The sequence below is a fragment of the Pollicipes pollicipes genome, unplaced genomic scaffold, assembly GCF_011947565.3.
Source record: "Pollicipes pollicipes isolate AB1234 unplaced genomic scaffold, Ppol_2.1 Scaffold_7261;HRSCAF=8764_pilon_pilon_pilon, whole genome shotgun sequence".
NCBI classification, from domain to species: Eukaryota; Metazoa; Arthropoda; class Thecostraca; order Pollicipedomorpha; family Pollicipedidae; genus Pollicipes; species Pollicipes pollicipes.
In genome coordinates, this window is record NW_023597054.1 from 20,219,204 (window position 1) to 20,242,531 (window position 23,328).

At 52.2% G+C, this 23,328-nt stretch overlaps 1 protein-coding gene across 1 annotated transcript in view; it reads left to right on the forward strand.

Moving 5' to 3' along the window:
• Positions 1 to 23,328, forward strand: part of pb (homeobox proposcipedia) — a 32,449-nt gene that overhangs the window by 7,527 nt on the left and 1,594 nt on the right. The window lies entirely within an intron of this gene.

Genomic DNA, 23,328 nt, shown 5'->3' on the forward strand with positions numbered 1-23,328 from the left:
TATTTCTGTTAACTATGTTGGTAGAAAACCTGTGCAGGCGATCTGGCATTGGCAGCAGCAGGGGGCCCTTGGTGCATGAAAAACGCGCATTCACTGCATAATAACAACGCTCCATTTAGATGAATACCATGGACTTCTCCGACAGGTGTTGTATCCATTTGTATGATAAGGATATAACCCCGAATTGAAATGTTTCGTTTGTGCTCGAGCAGTCGAGGCGAACCTGACAATGAGTTAATGAGATGCCAACAGGACCCTTATTAAAAGCGAGCGTGAAGTCACAGAAGAAAATGGATGGACCATCTGCCACATGATTCAAGCACGGTCATCAATAAAGATATATACCATTGTCTGGGGACGCACGCGCAGACCACTCATCACATGGTCTGCGCTACGTCATCACATCATCACATCATCACGTCATCACATCGGCGCACTGGGCAGTTGAAGAGTAGCACTGGTTTGCGTGCAGTTAATGCCAGCGATCTGTGATGAGCGCATACAGTTCGCCGTACATGTTGACGTAAGGAATGCGTGGCTCTGCATTGCTGTTCTGCCTTTGTTTGCGGTAGATATTTCACAAACTTTACTAAAACATCAATGAAGGTTAAGGGAAGCAGATAGCGCAGAAATGTGTGATGTGTTTAGATATCTCACTGAGGAACAGAACATGCAACCGTAAGTATATACAAGTTCGTCATCGTTATTATACGGCAACATCTGGAGTTAGTCAGCCAAAAACGTTCTGGCTGCATTACCAGAGTAGAAGCCCATGTCAAATAAACCAGATTGATAGTGCACGGACAGGTGTAGCACATGATCGTGATGTTCAGCTGTGGCCAAGGAGTAATAAGTCATTTGTTAATTTAGTGGCGGTGCTCGTCGGCGGACTGCTTGGTGGCGCGTCGCTGCGCAGCCACTAAAGGCAGTAACCAGCTGCCACGAAACTCCGTATTTTCAACGCTGCTCCTCTATTGTTCCTTATGGTGTTTTGAGTCTTTTGCATCCAGACCAAGAAGATCATACAGGAATGCAAAATGTTTTGTCAGGCAGTTAGATTGCCTTTCGGGCCTTTCTTTCGGGCTGGAAACCATTGTTCTGGCCTTAAAGTTTCGCGCATTGGTCGAATATCAGTGCCAAAGAAGGCGTGTCGCGCACGATCGGCCGCTGTCTCTGGACACCGTGCAGCGCCTGATGCCGGCCGGCTGATCGGAGTTCCTCTCGCATCCATGTGTCGTCATCGTTTGTGACGTCACACTTGAAGTATGCATTGAACGAAATGGTCCATGAGTGCTCTATTTCATAATCTAAATAAATGTTATGACTAGAATCCCACTACATGAATACTTTCGTGCTGAAACTAGAGCGCTTCAGGTCTTGGTGGCAAGCTATTTGTGAAGAGCTATCTTAATACATCACAATATCTCTATCCCACTTTCAAAACGTAAAACTTTTCCTTCACTACTATTATTACTTGTATAAGTGCAACATAATTGCCTTTGGCCTTTTTCAGGACGGGCAATGTGTCACTGCATTAAAACTTACGCGTTGATAACTTTTTTCCCAGAATACAGCTCCTTTATAATAGTTTGTGCCTACTTATACCAATTCATCAAGCATGCAATGAAACATTACATTACTGCCTTGGAGGCTCTCCTTCAGGCGTAAACAGCGTAATTTTTGGTGCGTGTCATACCAACCAGCTTTATTTTCGTAAACGAGTACCCAAAAAAACTGGGTACGCCTGCTGCTTAATAGGCACAACCGGTCAGCATGTTTATCAGAGGCACGAGCACAACGCTTGACCATCAGATCGATTTTCGCCACCAAGAAGTCGCGCAGGGGCAGGTCGACGCTGACTGCGTGACATTCGAATTGCGTTTTTAAACTGTGTTTCTTAACGGCGTCGAAAGTCGGCTCGCACTGGCTGTCCGTGCTGTCCTGCAACACTCGATCTAACACTAGACGAAGCTGAACGCGCTGTTCCTGCGCGGTGTGCCGGAGCCAGCCGAATTATTTACGTTGTGCTCTGTTCCTATGTTTATTCCCGCGTTAAGGAGGTGCTGGGATGTGAAGCGGGGGAGGAGGGATGATAGAGAGAGAGAGAGGAGAGAGGAAGAGACATGAGGAGAGAGAAGAGAGAGGCTAAGAGAGGGAGAGGAGCGAGGAGAGAGGAGAGGAGAGAGAGAGAGGAAGAGAGAGAGGGAGAGAGAGAAGGGAGAGAGAGAAAAAGATGCGAGAGGGGGAGAGAAGAGAGAGAGGAGAGAGAGAGAGGAGAGAGAGAGGGAGAGAGCGAGAGAGAGAGAGAGAGAGAGAGAGGAGGGAGAGAGAGAGGAGAGGGAGAGAGAGAGAGCGAGAAAGATAGATAAAGGAACACAAATATATACATATATATATATATATAGATATAGAGAGATATATATATATATATATATATATATATATATATATGCATATAACGTATTTTAACATGTTTTTCCATTCTTGAACGTAGCTTTTGACGTTCCGTACGCTGTACATGGCGAAACAAAAGCCAGTTGTGTGATGCCAAGTCATGTATGCGTTAAAAACACGAAAAGTACGGAATTGGCACTGTTGGCGAACGATCGGCGCTCATAGCCAACATCGTGTGACCTCCACTCTGTGCGGCCAATTTCCGAAAGGTGCGACGTAAATTCCCCGTCATGCCAGCAGCTGAGGGGCCCCCCCCCCCCCCCCCCCCCCTCCCCCACCGGACGTGCGCCGCAGGTGGGAGGAGCCGGCCACCGCACGTGACGTGCACACTGCATGCCGCTGCCGTGCACGGGAAGCGGCGCCATGTTGAGTTCATACGGTCGGAAGCGCCTAAATTCTGATCATCAGCGATGTCGGGATGGCCATCGGACTCTTGTAGAAATAACATCGTTGTATTGATTTGATGGGAGATAAGTGAATTTGCTTGAAAGTATGTAAGGGATTGCGTAGCTCTACGAGCAGAGTGTCCGGCCACCACCTAGTGCCGAGGCGAGGGCTCGAATCTGACTTCTCGATCAGTATTTCTTCGTCACCTGCTGCGGCCGGCGTTGGTGATAGTGACACTAGCGACCACAGTAGTTGCATTCGCCCTAAAATATTCAAATAACTGTGATAAAAACCATGTTCCCGGGTGATTTTTCCGAGGATCTTAATTTATCTATGGGAGGATGCCTATGCCAGGATGGAAAATGTGTATTCAACATCTTATGGACCGACCAATAGCGCAGGTGTGACTGCTGCAGGTGCAAGGCGCATGATTTACCAGGGGCGGCTGTCACGTTTCCCTTAGGCTCAGTTTTGTCGCTTGTCTACATTTGTAATTAAGACGGTTACAACATGGTTGGCACAACTTAGCGGCAACACGTCTCACTGGCCACTGACGGGCCAGGGTAGGCTTTGTCGATTACAGTGCAATAGTGTAAAACAGTCTATTTCTTTCCCGAGCTAGAAGCTTCTCTGCTTGTTTCTGCACTCTCCTCGTCCACGTTTTTACGTTCATGATTGACATTGATGATTCGATCACTTGCCTGATGGATGTCCTCAGCCAGCTCACTATCTGAAGAGAGATCATGTGGTGATTTTGTACTCTGTGGTTTTATGAACTCTACTGCACTGTTCTACTGGATTCAATGGCTGGTTGACTGAAATACATTGGTAGGATGATTAGCAGTATATGTCAGTGGGATTTCCACTTCACCCTGACTGAGAAAGAAAACATATTCAAAGCACTTAAAAAGCTTGCATCACTTTATCAACTGGACCCGATCTCGTTCTGTCTAGCAACACACGCGTAACACCAGTTGTCGCTGGTGTTGGAATGTTCACTCTTCACATTACGTCACATCACATCACATCACACAACATCACGATAGCACAAAAATAACGCGTAACGTAAGGCACAATACAATGAGGCACAGATGGTCTCACCTTTTTTAATGAGCGAGCATCAACAAGAGGATACTCAGCCGTCGCGAACGAATACACACACACACACACACTCGGTTTGGTCGGGGATGGCCAGACCTGGCGGCCCTGACGCCGCCTTTGACCTAGCTATCCCTGAGCAGTGCCCGAGGCAGGACACGGGACGCCGGCCCCACCGTCCGTACCCGCAGTTCCCGTACAAACGCAGCGTGCGTGTGGTAGGGTCGCGGCATGTGACCCCGGCTGAAGCTCACAGTGTTTTATTATTTATTGTACTTATTTATTGTATTAAGCCGCCAGAGGTCAGCAATTGCTCCTGAAGTTTCAACAGCATGTTTTTAGACGAGCCAGCAGCCAGCTGTGATGCAATTATTCACGGAAGCTTAACCTGGCCTGGCGATACTGCCACCCTATGGCAACCATGGACGGTGTCTGCCGTGTGAATATAATAAGGTGCGCCGGCGACGACCGGCAAGACCCAAACAGAAAAGTCGTCGTCGCAAAGGTTGGTAATCGCGAAGCCCGCAGCCACGCTCAGTGTAGTTCACGCGCGCGCGATATCCGTGACCTTTATGATTATGTGCGAGATAACTGAATTTGTAATTAATCTCTCAGGCGCCACATCTGCTCCTTTTACGCCCAAATCACTGCAATTGCCTTAGCTGATCGCATTCGGGTAACAGCGGCAATAATTTTGCATGGAAAAGTGATTGGTTTTGGAAATATGTCAAAAATAGGGCTCCCAAAACTACATCGACATAAGAAGTAGTTTATCGTCTTTGAATGCACCATGGTATCATTGTATTCATTGCCCTACGATTCGTGTACCTTTTGTGCAAGCCTACAAGGCAAGCAGGAACTGAACCATGCTCACTGGTTGACTATGAAACCGCTGCTATTAAACCGCTGCAAACCTGACGTACGGTGAGACAGACACAGGCACAATATGGAGGGGGCGGCACTGGGGGTGCCCCATGGAGGTTGCCCCTTATCTAAATTTGACCTGTATTAACATGCAATATGTGTGAGCAAATGTCTACAAAAAAGACTCGAAGGAGATGCGTAAACATAAGTAGAAGGCATGTCATGTCAATGCACACCTGATCATAAATCTTTTGTGCCTGCGTCAAGCCGAACTTGAGTTTGCAGTAAATTATTTCGTGCCTCCCTCCCCTCGTCTGTCGCAAACCATTTCACACGCCCCCGTTGCGACGTCCAGGGTGAATAAGGAGACAAGTAATGATTCAAAACGCAAAGCCCCACGCATTCCAGAGTCAACAATTCAAATAAAATTTTGATATGGTCACCTTAAACTGTCGATTGAATGGCTTTCAATTTGCTTGAAGTTAGATGGCTTGTGGCGTAGCTCGCTTCGAACGAGCAATGATACTGGACCCAGGCTTGTAATCATATACGCTAAGGTACATAATAATGTTGTTATAGATGATAACATTTATATCTTATTACGTATCGCATGACCTTACTTGCTAATGCAATGACAGACCGGGATACTACATGCTGATGCCTTGAAGGCCTTAAACGTTATTTTGTTGATAACTGAAGACGTGAAAAGACCAGCATCATAATTTACTTGCTTTATTAGATTGGATCTCTTTTGGCCACGATGCCCCACTTTAGAACTGCGTGGTTGAGGAGAGAGGTCAGTAGTGGGGCCGTGCTGCGGCCGCCACGGGCTGTCACCGCCATCGAGTCCCGCTCCGCACAGGAGTCCGACTTCGGCATGCAGTAGAGGCTCTGGAAGACTGGATGCGAGACTCCAGGACATGCGGACGGGCAGGACTCCATGACGTACGGACGGGCGGGACTCCAGGACGGGCGGACGGGCCAGACCCCAGGACGTGCGGACGGGCTGGACCCCAGGACGTGCGGACGGGCGGGACCCCAGGACGTGCGGACGGGCTGGATCCCAGGGCGGGCAGACGGGCGGGAACCCAGGACAGGTGGACGGGCGGGATCTCGGGACGGGCGGGCGGGCGGCACTCCAGGACGGGCGGTCGGGCGGGACCCCAGGACGGGTGGACAGGCTGGACTCCCGAGCAGTGCGGCCGCGAGACAGACATAGGTGACGGCCGCAGCAGGCTTCTGGTGAGGCGGAGCAGTGAGGTGCAATGCCAATGACAAGCGGCTGATGAGGAGACCAGGCGGGTCGTAGCGTAATCCGCGGGGAAGAGGGAATTGTGCTGCGAGGGTGGGGGAGTTCCGCTTTAACAGGAGCCCTTCGTCATTATCTTCCCACCAAAGATATTAAATCGATTTTGAGTTATCGAAGTTCCAATATTCAGTGCGGAGAAAAATATGCTAGATAATTCAAGTACCGGACAAGGATGCAGAAACAAGGGGCATTGGGAGACAACACCACCTCCAACTTCGGTGAACCCGGCTTTTGTTCTTCCAGCTCCGGACTAACATTCCGCATTAGTCCAGAGAAAACGCGTTGTGAAACAACGTTTTAAAAAAACATTTCGCCGGCCTCTCTCCCTGCACTTCTTAGGGGGGTCTTGTCATATGCGAGTGCTTGACCTTGATGTGCCAATGATATCATCTTTCGCTATCTGATTGAAACTGACTGGAGAGAAAACGCGAAGGGAGGCAATACAGATGATGGCAATTAGGCGCGAAACCAAAGGCAAACGTTTCAATGCAAGCTGCGTTATAACATCACACAATAGGAATAACATCAGCTCTTGACTCGTTAGTCAAGGGCGTACATTTGCCATTGGAAATTTACGATGCTCACATGGATTTCCCAGGACTTTGTCTAATGCGCGAGCTGTGGCTAATTATTAGCTGCTCATCTCCACGGCACAGTGGCAGGTAAGCTGTGCTTAACATGACAACATGCCAAGGTTCGGTGCCTCTTAAGCATAAGCCTGCTAAAGCTCAGGATAACAAACCAAAAGTCGACAGCTAATTAGAATGATCGACCACAAACCCGCTTTGCAACGTACAAAAACGACTATCGCAAAATGTAAAACGTGAACCTTTCAGCAAAATCGTCCCCTAATACGAAAGAAGCAGGCCGTAGGTTCCAGGGCTTAATGCAGTGCTGCGCCGCCAATGCAGTGACTGGAACGTTGGACGCGAACAAGTTTTGTACTGTCGTAATCTCAAAATACGATGCTGGATGCGTGCCGAACACATTCTAGTGGGCCACGTCCGTGCTCTCTGTTTTCCGTTTTTCTGCGTCCATTGCCGTATTTCTCGATGACCGCTGTGGGGAATATGTGTGACGTTTAAGCTGGAATGGTAAACTCAGTCTTACCGATGATAACCTGTCACCGGTTCGGAAATAATCCTCCTGGGCGACAGGAGTACAGTAACGTTAGCGTGGCACCTTTTGATGTCTTGCTGCTAAAGCACCGACATGGGCCGTCTGTGCTCACCACCGTAGAACCACGATTCGAGGATTGTAGATGCGGGCGTTACGCTCAATTGCACCAGCGCAAGGCAGAAATTCATGGTTATGCACAGGTCGCGCAACCATGCTTCGAAAAGGCCGTGTTTTCTTCAGCTGTTTCGGGTATAACCGCCTGGATGAAGACGGAATGTTTTCCCGGTTACGGGATTCGACCATACACTGTGTGGTGCTACAGTAGCAAATGTACATCTGCAAAATAACCTTTCGAGTTCTTGTCTGCGCTCTCTAAAGTTGATTTACTAAGTGAGCAGGGTCGTCCCCACAGATGTGGATCAACGTGGATTAGGCATAATTCATAACGGTTTACAAGACGCCCAGAGCTCAAAACCATCCTCAAAACTAATTTTGTACCTCCAGTCCAGCGGTCTTTTCGTTTTGGTCAGGCTGATGGTTGCTTGTTTCGATTGCCCAGCAAAATTTCACTAATGTGTTCGTCCATAACTGCTCAGTTAACTGTTTTTGTCAACGATGCGTGACAAAAATGCCTTTACTCTTCACCTTCCCATGTTTTAAGGCTAATCTGGGAGCATCGATTGGTACCTTCTCACACATTTAACGCGGGCCATCAAAAAATGCGTTCAACCTGAACCAAATCTTACGTAATGTCCTCAACGCCAAATAACGAAATAATATGTTAATCAAGGTTTGTCGTTTCCATGAAATGGAACTAAATGACAGCAGAACAATGTCAGCTTTCAGATCAGTCTGCGTCATAAGATATTTTCACAATGTATAAGCGTTGCATGAGTAGGAAGTGTGTGTAACACTTAGTTGCTCACTTGAAAACATGAGTTGCAGTCCAGCAGAAAAGACTTGGCGTGCGCATGACGTGTGGCAGTTTCTTGTAGTGCGCGCATATGCTGTTTAAGTATATAGATACGAGAGTGAGTATTTGTTTAGTTATTCTAGTTCGGTTAGCCGGAAGATATTTATAGTCCCCCAAACAAATACACAACTGCCACTTTATCGCGTTTCTACTTCATCTGGTGCGTTTGTGAAAGTCAGATGTCATTTGAGTGGTGGCACTTATGTTTATGTTGAAGTGATAAATAAACGCTTTGCACACTATTTTTAACATGTGGTCGGGTGGGGTAAATTTGGCCCCAATGTTTTTTTTTCTCAAAATAATTTGCAAATATTTTGCGCGGCTGTGTCGCGTCATACTTAGCATGGCTGTAGGTAGATGAAAATCAAGTATTTTGGTGTAAACAGTTAGATCTGCCTTTTAAGCTCGCTGACCTATGACATGTCAAAGTCAGGCCATGGCTGTCGGTGAGGCCAATTCCAACAGAACCGGTCAATTTGATGCGATAACGGATATTAGACAAAGCCATATACATCTATAATAATTACTTGGACGATCAGCCGGTGGGATTCAGCATTGCGACCAATTCCGTCTACATTGCGTCAGGTATCAAGTTCAGACCGTCGTCAAAACCAGTCAGCTTTTATACTGAAGAACTTGCTTTTTTGGGTAATTTTTTACCCTAATTGGGTCGAGTTTTATATCGTATTTGGATATCTTGAAGGACAGATGAGGTAACTGCACTAAGATGACCCCGATTAACCTTTTGCTTTTGGAAAGCGTAATCCTTCATGTTTATTTGAATTAAGATCTTGTATAATTTCGTAGGTTTTTGCTCTCCGTGACCCACTAGAAGTCAAATAACGTTTCTGACCTGAAATGAACACCCGACATACCTGGCCCAGAACAGGTATATAGGATAAAGGGGGCTGCATGACGGGGTCTGGGGCACTTCGGACACCCATCCGGAGTTTAATCTTGGTTGACCAGCTTTGACCCGAAGGCCACGACCTAGGGATGTCAAAAACACACAAATAAGTTTACGTTACAGGCCTACCTAGCAATTGCATTTTGTGTTTCAAGCACTCTCATTTTTGATCTATCAGCGAGTCAAATGGACCTAGATGGGCCTGCTCATCCGAGCGCATCGCATTCAATCGGCAACGACACGTGCACATGGTAAATAATTAAAGTGCTCAGAATGATGAGAATGATCACTGAATGGGACTGTCTTCCTGAACCAAGACCTTGCGGGCTCGTGTCTTGATAACAAGAGCGATTTGATTTACCTGTTGCACGTGGATGAATGCATTGTTGGGCCACTGACCATATTGCTTTGACACTGCATTTCAAGCAATCGCGTACGTTCCGCAAATATGTAGTTAGCCCACGCTCTTGTACGTCAAGCGTTCCGCTGGAGCTCATGCGGTCGCTATGTTTGCGTTCGCCAGAAGTAAGAACTGCAGCCGGGCCACAGCATGAGCACGGAAGTGTGGGATAAAGATCCATTTCGTGTGGAAAGTACAAGCCCCGACTTCAGCGCATTTGAACGCTACAGCTCTGGCGTCGCAGGGTCAGAAGCGTATTAAAAACCGTGCTGTCCCTCCCAGCTGTTAACCCATGGGGATTACTGTTGTGTGGTACATATGATGGATGCTATTGTCGTGGTCCGGGCCAACCATAGGCCGTGATGCTTGCTCACGATGCGACTTGACTTTAGGTCAAAACGGCACCGGACGACACTTGACTCGAAGGACACATTTCAGCGCAAGGGGTGACTGATGGACCTCTAGTGGCTAGTCATAAGCTTGGACTGGGAAATCAATATTTTCAGGGTGTCTTCGTGCAGCCCCGCAGGCGCAGCGCTGAGTTTCGCAACCGCTGGGTACACTTGCCTTCCGTCCATTTTCCTTTGCGGTAGCCCACGTGTTGCCCCAAATTATTCGGCGGCTTCAAAGCCCTTTGCACGGCGTCCTGACATCGGCGCGGCGTTTGGATGCCAGTAGCGGCGTGGCGCGCCCCAGAGCATCGTGTCGCCTTGCAGAGCGGCGTCTCGGCCTCAGATCGGCTTGTTGACCGCAGCGCCAACTGGGCGTACAACAGCGCCGACTGCAGGCGCGCAAAGCCAAATAGACGCCCGGGACGGCGTCCAGACGGCGCGCTGTTTTGGCCGGCTCGTGTTCCCCAGCACGCGGTCCTCCTGCATTCGTCCGGCCGAGTCTCGCCGGCCGGCCCGTTGATTGATGAGCCCGCGGACGCGTGTTTATTTGCGCTGCGGAGCGCCACATGGATCGAGCAAATTCGTGTACACAGATACGGCGCTGTGGCGCTGCCTGCGTCAGCGGGCATCGCGTCCGCATCCTTTCTCCCTGCGCTCCCCGAGAGGCCTCGTCGACGGCAGCGGGTCCTTCAGCTGGCCCGCAGCCGCTCGCGCCAACAATCTGCTCCGCCGCACCATTTCTCTCGGGGACAGGCGTTTCATCGGCTTTAAAACACAACAAATAGCTCGTTTGTCAATCGGCGTGCCAGCTCTGGCGACCACAAAGTGACGCGGCGGAGACAAAAACGACGCGCCGACGACGGACCGGCCACTCGGCAGCCTTGTTGATCTGGATGACGCGGCGTTGCGAGAGGTGGCCGAGGTGCGCGGTTCGATATTAGCTGGTGCGGCAGCTGCCGGCGGGATGACAGCGCCTTTGTTGCTTCCGTTACGGCACTGTGATTAGGGGCGGGGCGAGACAGCTAATTTCGGTTCGTTTTGAGTGCAGGGCTAATACCACTCTGTAATTACTTATTATGACTTTTGCATATTCAATTCTGCAGAGTTCCATTTGAGATTAATCGACTTTCTGACATGCGGAGTGTCGGCGCCATTCATCTTGGTTTTCGGCTACGTTTCATAAACTCCTTGACAAAGAACAGACGTGAATTTATCATTGTACTCCTGACCAGCTCAGTGATGCTGCGCTTTTCGGCTCAAATGTTTTCGACCCTAAGCACCCCTTGCATGCAGCCTGACGACCGAAATGAAAGTCTCGCACTCACGGAAGTGCATCTTGGGCGAGCCATTTCAGCTGTTGAAAGCGTGAACAAATGACATCAACTGGGTCAGGCGCCATCAGAATGATAATTCGCATTGTGGCAAACTGCGCTGATGACCTACAGTGACGCCCAGCTTTCGACGTAGTCAAGTTGCTGGCATTTTATATGTACTTGTTTGTGGGACTGACAAATGAACATTTAATGGCCCACTTAAGACTTGCCGACAGGCTCCAAATATGTACATGTATCGATACAATTTGACAAGTTTGAAACCATTTGCCAATGAGAAACCTTTTTTGAAACGGTGGGAAAACGCATCGTGGGCATGTTGCATTCGCTTGTATGCTTGCAAACTTGCCTCACAAACACAGCTTATCTGCTTCCAATAACCCACGCTGCTAAACGTTTACCGGTCTCGCATGCTAGTTACGAAAAATCAAGGATAGTGTAACAAATAAAGGTCCAAAGCACGCGAGGCAACTTTAAAAAGGCATCTCGTGACGAAAGGCGCGGGGTTGTAAGGCTTTTGAAGGCCATTTACTTCTGTAACTGTCACTTTCCATCTGCAGATTTTCTTCCTAGTCACATGTTAAGACTCACGATGTTGGGTCATTTAAGCTGAGTTGGGCCCTAAGCGCCGATGAAAGGGTTTCCTGGCTGCTTGACCAGCTGCCCTTTGGCGTCCGAAGCATGCCGATGCTGACGATTGATGGAGGCGGGTTTCTCCTGAATTCAGCCTTCTCTGGATCCACGAGCATGCATGCCGTTGCACACGGATTGCTGCCATTCATACTTGTTGGCCAGACTCATCATCGTCTCACCACGCTTGCGCTGCTTGAACCGTCCGCTATGCCTGGCACCGCCACCGCCACTCGGACGCCATTTCAGGCCCCCTCGTCACACACTGAAGATGCTCAGTAAGGTTTGCAGCTCCCCAGTTCAATCCTGGCAAATCTCGCCGCCGTGTTGTCTACGGGCACCCCAGCCGATGCTGGCCGCACCTCTTTCCCTCCTCCTCCCACCGTGACGAGGCTACCACCAGATCAGCCCTGCATCCCCAACAAAACGCTCAGATTCTGCACTCCGTCGCCCACCCTTCCCCTCCCCCCCCCCCCCCAACGGAGCCCTCATCCCCACCCTCACTTGGCCATGCCCCCCTCCCCCTTCCAGCGGTGTCCGCAGCCCACGCGGCGGCGCCGCCGGCGGCGGCGGCTCGATGCCCTAATGGCCGACACCTGGCCACTCGCCGCCGCCGCCGCGTCCACCTTTATTGTCCGTGCAACCAATGGAGCCGGCGCGGGCGGCAAAAACGGCGCGCGGCGGCGCGGCGGCGGCGATTAAAATGGACGGCGGCCGGCCGGCGCGGCGATCGGCGGCCGGTTCGGCGGCCGGCCGGTCGTTAGGTCGCTGCCGCCGGCCACCGATGACTGGCGCCGTAGCGCGCCCCATTATCAATATGAATTGCAAATGGTGCTGGACGGGTGTTGGCGACGCCGGGTTGCGGGCTGCGAGGGGGCGGGGGCGGGGAGGTGGGGTGGGGTGGACGTCGAAACCGGATCGGAACCCGGGCGGGTGGGTGCGAGCGGGGCGATCGGAAGGTCACGGGTTTGATTCTGAGTCGCGGTATTCGGCACTCGTGTCAGGTGGTAGGTGAAGTGAGAGCATCAGTTCCAGCAAGGGAAGGTGGAGGAGCGGGGCTCGGGAGGGGAGAGGGCGGAACGCACCGTCCCTGCCGAAAAGAGCATCGTAGAAGCTGTGGGCTCGGGAAATGTCAGAAGTTATCAGCGGTTGGCGAAGCGATCTGGTGGGATGTCATTTCCGGCCCCCAGTAATCTGAAGTGACGATCGCGATTGTAGGTTCCCAGCAGAGATAAAACTTGGGAGAGGTAGCGAGCTTTTTTACGGAATCTCATACCGCTACTTGAACAAATCATCATTTATGTACCACGTAGATTACATTTTGAGCTTCATTAACGCTTGCGAACGTATCTGAAGGAAAAGTACCCAGTAGTAACGTCATATCATTCTGCAGAAAAGCCAGCCGTGCCACACAGCGGGGAAGCGTCACAAACAAAACCTACAGACACCACCCGGTCCTTGCGCGAGCCCCAATCATGCGCCAAGAGACCTAGCAAAGCTGATTTACTGACGGCGCTGAGTTGAACGTTTCATCAAGGGGCCCACGGGAGGAAGCATCACCCGGAGACGAGCTACTGCAGCAGCCGGCGCCGACCACGACTGACCTCTGACGGAGCCGTGGGCGACTCCGTTCAGAAATTAATCTCACCGACGGCGGCTGGCCGGCGGCGGCGGTGGCACCCTGATTAGCATTAATCGGGAGATCGCCCGAACATAGCGCGGCCCGGCCCGGCCGCCGACCGCCTCTCACGCAACGGGCCGATTAACGATACCAAAAAATTACAGAACAAAGGAGCGGCCGACCAGTTCGTTTCCAAACAGAGCGCGGCATCACGAACGGACGGTCTGGTGACCCGGCCCGGTCTGGTGACCCGCCGGCGGCTCCGACCTCGTCCGGCGGCGGCGTCATTTGCTTGGATGCGACCCGATCCTGTCTCTCAGCGAGAGCTGACCACGGGTGGGTTGTTGATTGATGCGAGGTTCGAAGAACGCTGTGAGCAGCTTCCTAAACATTTCTCCGGGCGTGTCCCGTGACTTTGCTTTGACACGACATCGTTGAGATGCTCCATAGGGCAACATGCTGACATCAGCCTTGATGTTGCATACAAGTCATTGGGGAGTTGCTCGCTCTCAAAGCTGCTGTTGTAAGCATGCACATCTGACAGTCTTCACACCTTGCCAACCCCCTATCATGTTCCATGGATCCCGTATTCTGCATTTGACTACATGACTCGTCAGTCGCCTCTTCGCTTCATCGCTGCCTTGGGCTGGTCCGGCAGGTGACCCTGCTTCGTGGGTTGCCCTGTCCCGATTTCTCAGGATTGGCGTCCGTGCGGTCCAGCGCCGACCGGTCCGCTGCTCTCCTATAGTAGTCCTGTCTCCGCTCTTCAAGCGACTCTGCTCCTTCAGCGGCAGCCCCATTAATTGACATCAGCTGTTGATTCGCGTCTCCGGGTCTGTGTGTGACACCCACTCGCACTAGTCCGGACGTGGCGCTTACCAATTGTTTAGCGTGACCTATTCAGTAATACCCAGTCCCTCTCCACTGGCCGTTTCTCCAGTCTTCCCCGCTTTTCTCCACGCATCGCGGTCGGTGCCCATTTCTGCCGACACACGACTCTCGCTGCACGCGTCTCGCCTACGCCCGCCGTAGGCGACACGCGTAAAACGGCAGCCTCTGTTGCTCGGTGGCCGTTGCCGCCGCTCTGTCGCCGTCGCCTGGCTGTCACCGCGTGCCCGCCGCCTCTCCGTCTCCCAGGTCGCCTGTCGGGGTCGTCTCTTCGCTCGGACGCCGCCACCGAGTGAGTTGCCCTCGCTTTCCGGGGCCGCCGCGTTTTTATTCAAAGAGAAAAATGGTGCGCCGTTAGACGAGTCCATGTGCCACCCTCAGCTATTTGTCATTCCATAAACCCGCAGAATTGTCGGACTCTGACGTTGAAAATATTCGCGTGGTCATAATTTTTACAATAACCGGGGTCGTTGTCGAGCAACGACACGGTCGGATCAAATAAAACCGCTAATAAAGTTTCGTCCCCACAAAACTATTTGCTAAATACTGGCCCTCATAGCGCGATATAGCGGGCGCCAGTTTGCATAATTTTCCGATGCAGATGGCTTTGCGAGGACTTTTAGACCCCATTTTTCCGTTTGAGAATGGTGGAAAGAGTCCTGTACGAGCCGTGAAGTGCTGTCCATATTAGCCGCTTCTCCGCCGTCGCCTCCCGACGCGGGCATTGTACATCACCCGGCCGCCGTTCCAGCAGACATCTGCATTGACTCGGCCGGCTTCTATGGCCTGAGGCTAAACTTGCGGTCACACGGATGTCAGCTGGGGAAAGAAGCCATGGGAACGGGACTGCCGGCGGGTCTTGAGCAGAACCAAGGGGAAAACACCTGCCGCGAGCACGGAGCCGGCCCCATTGGCGCAAGCGTGGGTCCCTATGAACATTAACTGTCAATTTTGTTTTACCACATTTGCATGAATGACAACGGTATTTCCGCTCTCGAGTCACGCTTTGTGGGTGAGCCGTCCGCTAAAGGACACACGCTGCGTGAATTCAGCTGACATCTTTTTAACAATCAGTCATTGCTGCTTGTAACTGTTAGGGTTGTGAGCGTCACGGGTCCACAGGCCGTGATACGTGCTGGGGCCAGAATGTTGTCGATAACAGACCGGTCCCTGTGTAGTGTGTAAAAAACGTTCTGATATCATGATAGCGCTCTGAATTGACTTGCGAAAGCGAGGCAGTTTGGAACCACGGCGGATGCGCTGTGTGATGTTGGACCTGAGGGTGTCGTTTTTAAGTGCAAAAAGACTGACGTCATCAGGTGTTCATGAGGTTATCTCAAGGCCTCAGCAGCTTTTTGAAAGCAAACAAATTGCTGCATCCATTATATTGCCTCTGCTTTTAAGTGAAGGACTTATTATGATGGGCTTTGCTAGTAGACTCAACAGGAAAAATGGCGGCCCGTTACAAAACCCGATGCAAATGAAATAAAGGTGCATTTTAAGCGAATGACATCATTTAAAAACAAAAGAGCCACCTTTTCACGTGTCGCACGTGTCGGGAGTGATAGCGCCGTCACGCCACGGCCGTTCCGCACGTGTTGTCTGTCTGACGAGCCGGCCATGATCACATGTTTGCGTTCAATCGATGAAGCCATTCCATCGGAACAGGGGCGGTCGATACCCTGCGGAGCTACCCGGCGGCGGCGACGCGCTGTGGGAGCAAGCCGGCTTCGTCAACCTAACCCGAGAATTAAATGGTAGATCCGGTCCTGCCCAGCCATGTGCTGAGCTGGGCTCTCGAACAGGACGGGGTCCCCTTGCGGCGCTCGCTTAAGGGTGCCAGGCTGATGGATTTGCAAATGCCGTGGAGTTGAGAGTTGTGGCAATGGCGGCATAATTGGCTTTTATGTGTGCAAGGTCTTGTCAGTGTTGTTTCGGGCCTCTCTATTTCCTGATGAATTTCATTTCGATATATTTTGGTTCTTACTGGTGAAATAAGATTTGATTTATCTCCAATGTTTGCCAGTTTTTCTTGCTCCGTTTCCGCCAAAAACATTCAGGTTAGGTCTACTGTGGCTCCTTTTGAATGGCGCTATCGTATCCGCATATGCGGATAAGTGCGTGTGGTACGCACAGGCAAAGGTTCAAAATTGTGGAATCGACATCTGACCTCACTTCGTTTCATATTATACCAAAATGAACTAATCGGTTCCACAAAAATAGAGGCAGAATTGGAAATTGCTCAAAACACTTGGAGCCTAATGTGGACGTCCTTGTCAAGAGTTGCAGTCATCGCGTGTTAGATCTCAAGTGGATGAGGAGCGTAACACCTAGGCTTCCTTCATTGCGCTGTCTTCAGCCAGGTTTTTATGACCAGCTCTGGCGGTCGCTGTGCCGACCGGCTCTGGCGGTCGCTGCGCCGACCGGCTCTGGCGGCCGCTATGCCGACCGGCTCTGGTGGCTGCTGTGCCGACCGGCTGTGGCGGCCGCTGTACCGACCGGCTCTGGCGGCCGCTGTACCGCTTCCGCTAGCCTCGGCTGCCACGCTGGCACAGGTGGGACCAAACACTGCAATAGCTTCGGTAATGTGGACCTCTGTTTTTAATCTGGCGGATTGGGCCTCCGGGCTGTGGTGAGCCGGCTGCTATGCTGCCCGACGGGGACAGCTGCAGCCCTGGCCCCGAACAGGCCGGCCGCTGTCCTGGTTCGGGTGGAACCAGCCGCCGCGCTGGCCCCGAGGCTGGCCGCCGCGCTGGCTCTGAGGTTGGCCGCCGCGCTGGCTCTGAGGCTGGCGGCCGCGCTGGCTCTGAGGCTGGCCGCCGCGCTGGCTCTGAGACTGACCACCGCGCTGGCTCCGAGGCTGGCCACCGAGCTGGCTCCGAGGCTGGCCGCCGCGCTGGCTCCGAGGCTGGCCGCCGCGCTGGCTCCGGCACTGCGGACCACCACGGAGGCTCCATTGGGACCGGTCGCTGCGCTGGCCCTGGCGAGGCCGGTTGTTGCGCTGGCCGTGACCCCGGTAGCTCCGCTGCCTCTGATAAGGCCACCCACTGCACTGAGTGGCTCCGGTGGGGCCTGTCGCCATGCTTTTACGGCAAGGTCAGCCGGCAGCCGGCGCGTAGGCTGTAGCGGTGCTGGCCGCCGCGCTGCTTCTGGTGAGATCAGCCGCCGTGCTGGCTGTGACTGTCGGCCGGCCCGCGTGCTCTAGTGACGGTGAATCTGATGCTCCCGAAGCCTGGTCCTGATCTGGTGGCGATGTAAGAACTGTAGATCGAAGAAGGATGTAAGCTGCTTATTGCAAGGTGAATGCACTGACAAATAATTGTTTTGAACATATCATCACCGGTATTGAAACCAGTGCGTTACACTGGTCACCGGTCACCCCAGGCGGGTAAAGTGAGCGACACACCACAGGTTTGACCGACCTGTTAGTCTCTCCGACTGAAGAAGCATTTTGCAAACCTTCATCAGTTGATTCGGTGGAACAAAAATAGACATCAGAAGCCTTACACGAATGTTGCAAAGACCATCAAGAGCATGACGCCACAAAACTTTAGAAATACTGGGCACCTATTTAACCAAGCATCGTGAATGTGACTTCGCTCGCGATGCACAGGCCGAGTCGGCTGTTTTCCGCCGGCACCTCCTGGCACGGCTGACCTAACAGGCCCCTCGCGGGGCTCCACACCTGGGTGGCCCCGCCCGCCCCGCCCCCGCCCCCTGCGCGCCTCCGCCGGCCGAGCCCATTAATTTCGGCGCCGTCTTTGTGTCGCCCGGCGGCGGGGTCGCCGGTTTCGACACGCCCCCGGGCCGCTGCCGTGACCGGACCCATTGCGGCGGATTCATAATGGACGGGGTCGGTGCTGTCTGTGCAGGCGCGATGAACCGGCCCAGGTCGGTCGGGTGTGACGGTTCGCGATACGCGGCCCCACACAGACAGCGGCCGTGGCGTCCACTAGTCATGCCGCTGCTTGGTTTGCCCGCTTACTTATTACTTGATAGACAACAGTTGCAGGCGAGGTGATCACGGAACAGGTATATGTCGCATGGCGCCCGTGCATCCTCAGGCTATAGTCGTCGGAGAGGACTTCGCTGGCGCTGTCGAAGCCGAAGCGTTTCTGGCTTAATTTTATCATGTCCTGTGCGCTGTTGTTTCGTGCGGGTAACATCTGGTGGTTGCAGGATCCGTATGAATGATGAGAGTTTAAGGCAAATCGATGGCTTCACTTGTCGTCGTTCTGCTCTGTGCACGTAGCGCTTATGTGATATGTTGCAAAGCGGGAGACTCTGAGGCGCTCACACTGCATTGGCCACAGCAGCGGCGCGCGTCTTCCCTCGCCTTCGCCGCGGGACCCCTCCGGGTCCGGTGCGGGCTTCCCGGCGCTGTGGCCGGCTGGTGACCGCCCGCAGCCCAGGCCTGAGAGCCGGCCCGGACCTGATCGGCGCTGTGGCCGGCTGGTGACGGCGCGCGGCCCTGCTGAGAGGCGGCCCGGGCCTGACCGGCGCTGGAGCGGCGCCAGGCACGGGCCGCGCGAGTGCGTCGGACGGCGAGCCTGAAGGCGGCAGTGATGGCGCGGCGATAACGCCGCCCGCCGCCGTCTGCAGACATCGAGGCGGAGATGTGTCGCGAGGCCTCCCGACGGCGGCCGCGCCCCGAGCCGGCGCCCCCGACCCGCGGCGGAATCCGTCAAAACTCCGCTGTTTTGGGCCAGAAATGCTGGCCGAACAGCTTTGTCTAGAAGGTTGGGCCCATAAAGCGTCATGTTTATGATTGCACGAAATGTGGTATGTTACTGAGATATTCTCTTAAAATGCGGTGGATTCGCTCCGTAGCTGTAAAAGCCGGGAGCAGAAGGGTCGGCTCGCAGGAAAGCAGTCCCAGTCTGAGTTCACGAGGTCCAGGAACGGCATGAATAAATGTTGAGTTGACATGATACTTGACGAGGACGTCCGGCTCTCTGCATGTGACGATATAGTGGACGTGGCCAGCCATGAAACAGTATCTGACGTACTATCCCTCCACATTAACAGGAGACGCTAGCTTACAAAAGATGAGACATGCAGTTACGTTTGCGATGGAGGCTGTATTATGCGGCAGTGTAGAAAATCACTTATTGACGGCCACAAATGGTTGTTTTATGCAAGTTGTTCAACGTGGTTGACTTTGGAACCGTGTCCATTACACCAAACATTGCATCGGAAACCACAGAAGGAAAACGCTATTGAAGTGGCATTTGAAGGTTGCTGAAGCCACATAAGAGATATGGGTGCAAACATATCTTACCAAAGGCCCCTGACGACAATAGCTTTTTCACAACAGCACGTCGATGCCACAAAACAACCCAGGAGCCCTTGACTTCGACCGGAAACATGAGGCAGATCCATTGAGCACACCACTCGCGCCTCTTACTATCGCTATCGGCAGAACAGTACCGTGCCCAGCAACAGGCAATGCAACGACGGCGACTGAGGCAGCTCGATTTGGTTGAATGTATCAGTCTTTCTGCTACAGCGACGGCGTTTGCTGGCCCGTGTGCGGATCCGAAGTTGGCACGTCTGATGCTGGCCTATCCTATCAACGATGTGCTGGCCGTGAGCTGTTGTGGTCGCCATCTGTTCAGCACATGTTGAGTGGTGCAAGATCAGCCCAGTTGTGCGAAGCCAACCGAGCCGTCTTGTGACGCCAGATGGGTTGATGTCTCCTGCCCCTCTCCACTATTGCGCCTAAAGTTAACGTGTTCTGCGCACAGTGAGTCTGGGGTACCTCACGCGAAGTGCGCACGGATCGCGATATCCGGATAATTGATACCGAACTCGGCTATCCGCTTCCTTCGTGGGTTCTATCCTCATCACTACAACATAATAGCTTTCGCTCATTTCCGGGCAAAACTTGATGTATTCCTTGGTCATTAGTGATTTATTGTGTTTTGTACCACCGGTGGCTGCCTGCTACATCCTGGATGTTTTGTACCACCGGTGGCTGCCTGGATGTCACATACTTTGTATATGCCGCACCGCAATCCGAACAATAATCGCACGCACTTGCTGAATCCATTGTTTGATATGGATGACCAGCACGGATTGTGCCACACAACTGGCGACCTGGACTTGAATGGCCTGCTTGCGCGTTTAGGCCATGGGTGGTGGCAGGTGTTAATTTCGATGCATGTGAGCATAATTACATAGTGGTCCTTGGGGTCATATGCCCCGCTGCCACCCCCTACCAAGATAATGATGTACATGAATGTCTGTGTGAATACTTATAACAGTTTATTCAAGGTAGACACGTAAAACATAACAAGATCAATAGCGTGCAATGTTGTTTTATGCCGGTGAGGAAATTCCGTGCGCCTGCAGTGCCCTAACCTCAGTTTTTAGTGAACGTTTTAGGACTGTATCCCCTTCCATCTTTTAGTCCTGCATACGCCCCTGGTGATGCGCAACAATGCAGTGTGCACCGTTTGACATGTTTGGCTGAAGCAGTGGGATAAGAGGTCCGCCACGACAGGCCCGGTGCACCCAAACAGGTACACGCCTGTATATCGCATCACAATTTACGGCTTAGTGACGAAAAGTTAATGCAGCGTGCAAAAACACACGATATCTCTCCAAGAAGTGTCTAATAGCGCTTGCACCGTCTGTTTGCCTGTCCGTAGGCATTCCTGAATCTAGCAGAACTGGTTCAACTGATGCTCTTGACGACCTGATACTTCACAGAAAAACGTAATCCTAAAATCAAGTCATTATAAACATTACGGCACCCACTCTGCCAATGGCTCTCCTTCAGACAACCGATCAAAATGGCCATTTCCATCAGCTTCAACTTCTTTGATGTGGCCCTGCCGCTTCTTCGCTTGCCGCCAATCAAGCCCCGATTCGCTGTCTTGCCACCCCCGTCTCCGCAGACGGCGTGTTTTGCCCGGCGCCCGTCCATCAAACCGGCGACTGGTAATCATTGGCGAAACAAAGAGCCATCAGGCGTCGGGCGTACGGCGCTTCCAAGCCTGCCGCTTTTTGGCCGACTGTTTTTCGCCGGTTTCGGTGACGATGCACTGATTTCGCTGCCGCCCCCTCGGCTGGGGGCGCCCATCCATCACGCGAGTTTTTGTCAAACATTTTTATTTCACCACCGACGGGCGACCAAAGTTTGCGCGCAACGCTTGAATTTGAAATCCCTGGAGATCAGGGGCTTTAAGTCACGTCATTGTGACGCGGCGAGCACCCGGTCTGCGCCGCACTGCAGGGCTTCGGCGCATGCAAATTATGGCCGTCCTGGCGAAAGAAAGGAGCTGGCAGCAGACAGACGTCTGTCGCGTCATGATGTGGCTCCACTTCGCCCTGCGAACACGCGTTTTGAGCCGGTCATTACGATACCAGAACCTGAAAAGGTGATGTAAGATTCGAGGCGGCGTGTCGGCTTCTCTCCTCGCACTTGAAGTGCAATTTCGGGTTTAAAGTAAGAGTTTAATGTTGGTTTACCGCTGGAGTTCAATGAGGACGTCGAAGAAACCATATTCAGCAGGGTATGTCTCTACATACGTCGTGGACAATGAGGAGGCCAGTCCGTCTTCCAACAAGGCAGTCTGTCTGCCGGTGACTACGATAGGCCCTTTCCTTTATTTAGTCCGGTCATCACCGGAACAGACACCTGGTAAAACTTACTCAACATGGAAGGATACAGGCAAAACACCACCAATCAGGGGGGGAGGGGGGGGGCGGAAGCTAAGATCCCCCGTGGGCTGAGTCCTAAATTTCTGAAAATTTAATTGGTTTCCACTTTCCTCGCCACCAACGCTCAGGGGACCTGAAGACAAGAGGACTCTTCAGAAATGCTGCGACTTAGTCCAAATGTACGGCCGCCTGGTCATATGTTATTAATCATAAGGCATTGGAAGCCGCTCTCGCATCAGTGTGTGTAAGTTATGAGCCGTCAGTGCTGCTGAAGCTGGCGGCAGTTTGACACATATCCGCTGGTTTTGTCACGTGGCGGTGCGGCAGCGGACGCCTCGTTCGAAGCGCTGGCGGCCCGTCGGCACCGTGCAAAGTATGGGTTCTAGCCGGGTTCGACAAGGTGTCACTCATTCAGTCGAGACTCGGTCAGCACTCAACCCTCAGTTAATCTGACCTCGCCCGGTCCGACTGGATCTTAACCAGGTCCTCTCATGCCAGGTCCAAATATCCAGTCAACCTGTCTTTCAGATCCGACTTATCCCACACCAACCATATATAGTTGTAACTCCTACGCGACGGATGGGGCGTAATGTAGAAGAAAATGCTGGTGCCGAATGTATGCCGAATGCATTTGAAGCTTACGGCTATCAGATTGAGAAGTGTTTCGTAACATACTGAAACAGGAGTCATGCGGAAAAGATGCAGTAAACAAAAGCCTAGTTCACGATTAACGTTGATTACGTTAACATCCATGTTGGGTAACGAGCTGGTCATGAGGATGTGGTACGCCGCACCTTCGATCACACAGTGTGGTTGGCGGCAGCCTCGTTATGCCCAGGTGAAGCATTTAGACTCAACCGTGCGAATATATATTTCGCGGCATTGGGCCATGCTCGAGCTCGCTGAACCCATAACAATAATTTGCCACTGATGCGATGTTGAAGAAATGGTCAATTCACCCCAAAAGCGCATGGCATCACGAGTACGTGCCGCAACCATGCTCTGCGGAGAGCAAACTTACCGCTTCCCAATATTGCTTCTGTGCCCAACCTTTTCGAAAATAATGATTATGCCTTTGTTACATCGCAATAGTCCTGCGTCCGACTGGGATAACCGAACGCTGACCGCGTGCTGGCGTCAGACACGCTGGCAAATTTTTCTTTGGGAGACGATGAGGCAACATGTCAAATTTTGTCCAAAGTCCTGCGAATTTGAACAGAATTCCCGCAAAACCGCTCAATGTCTAGTGCAGCCTACAGGCTCTGGGCGAGGGATATGGGGCCGTGC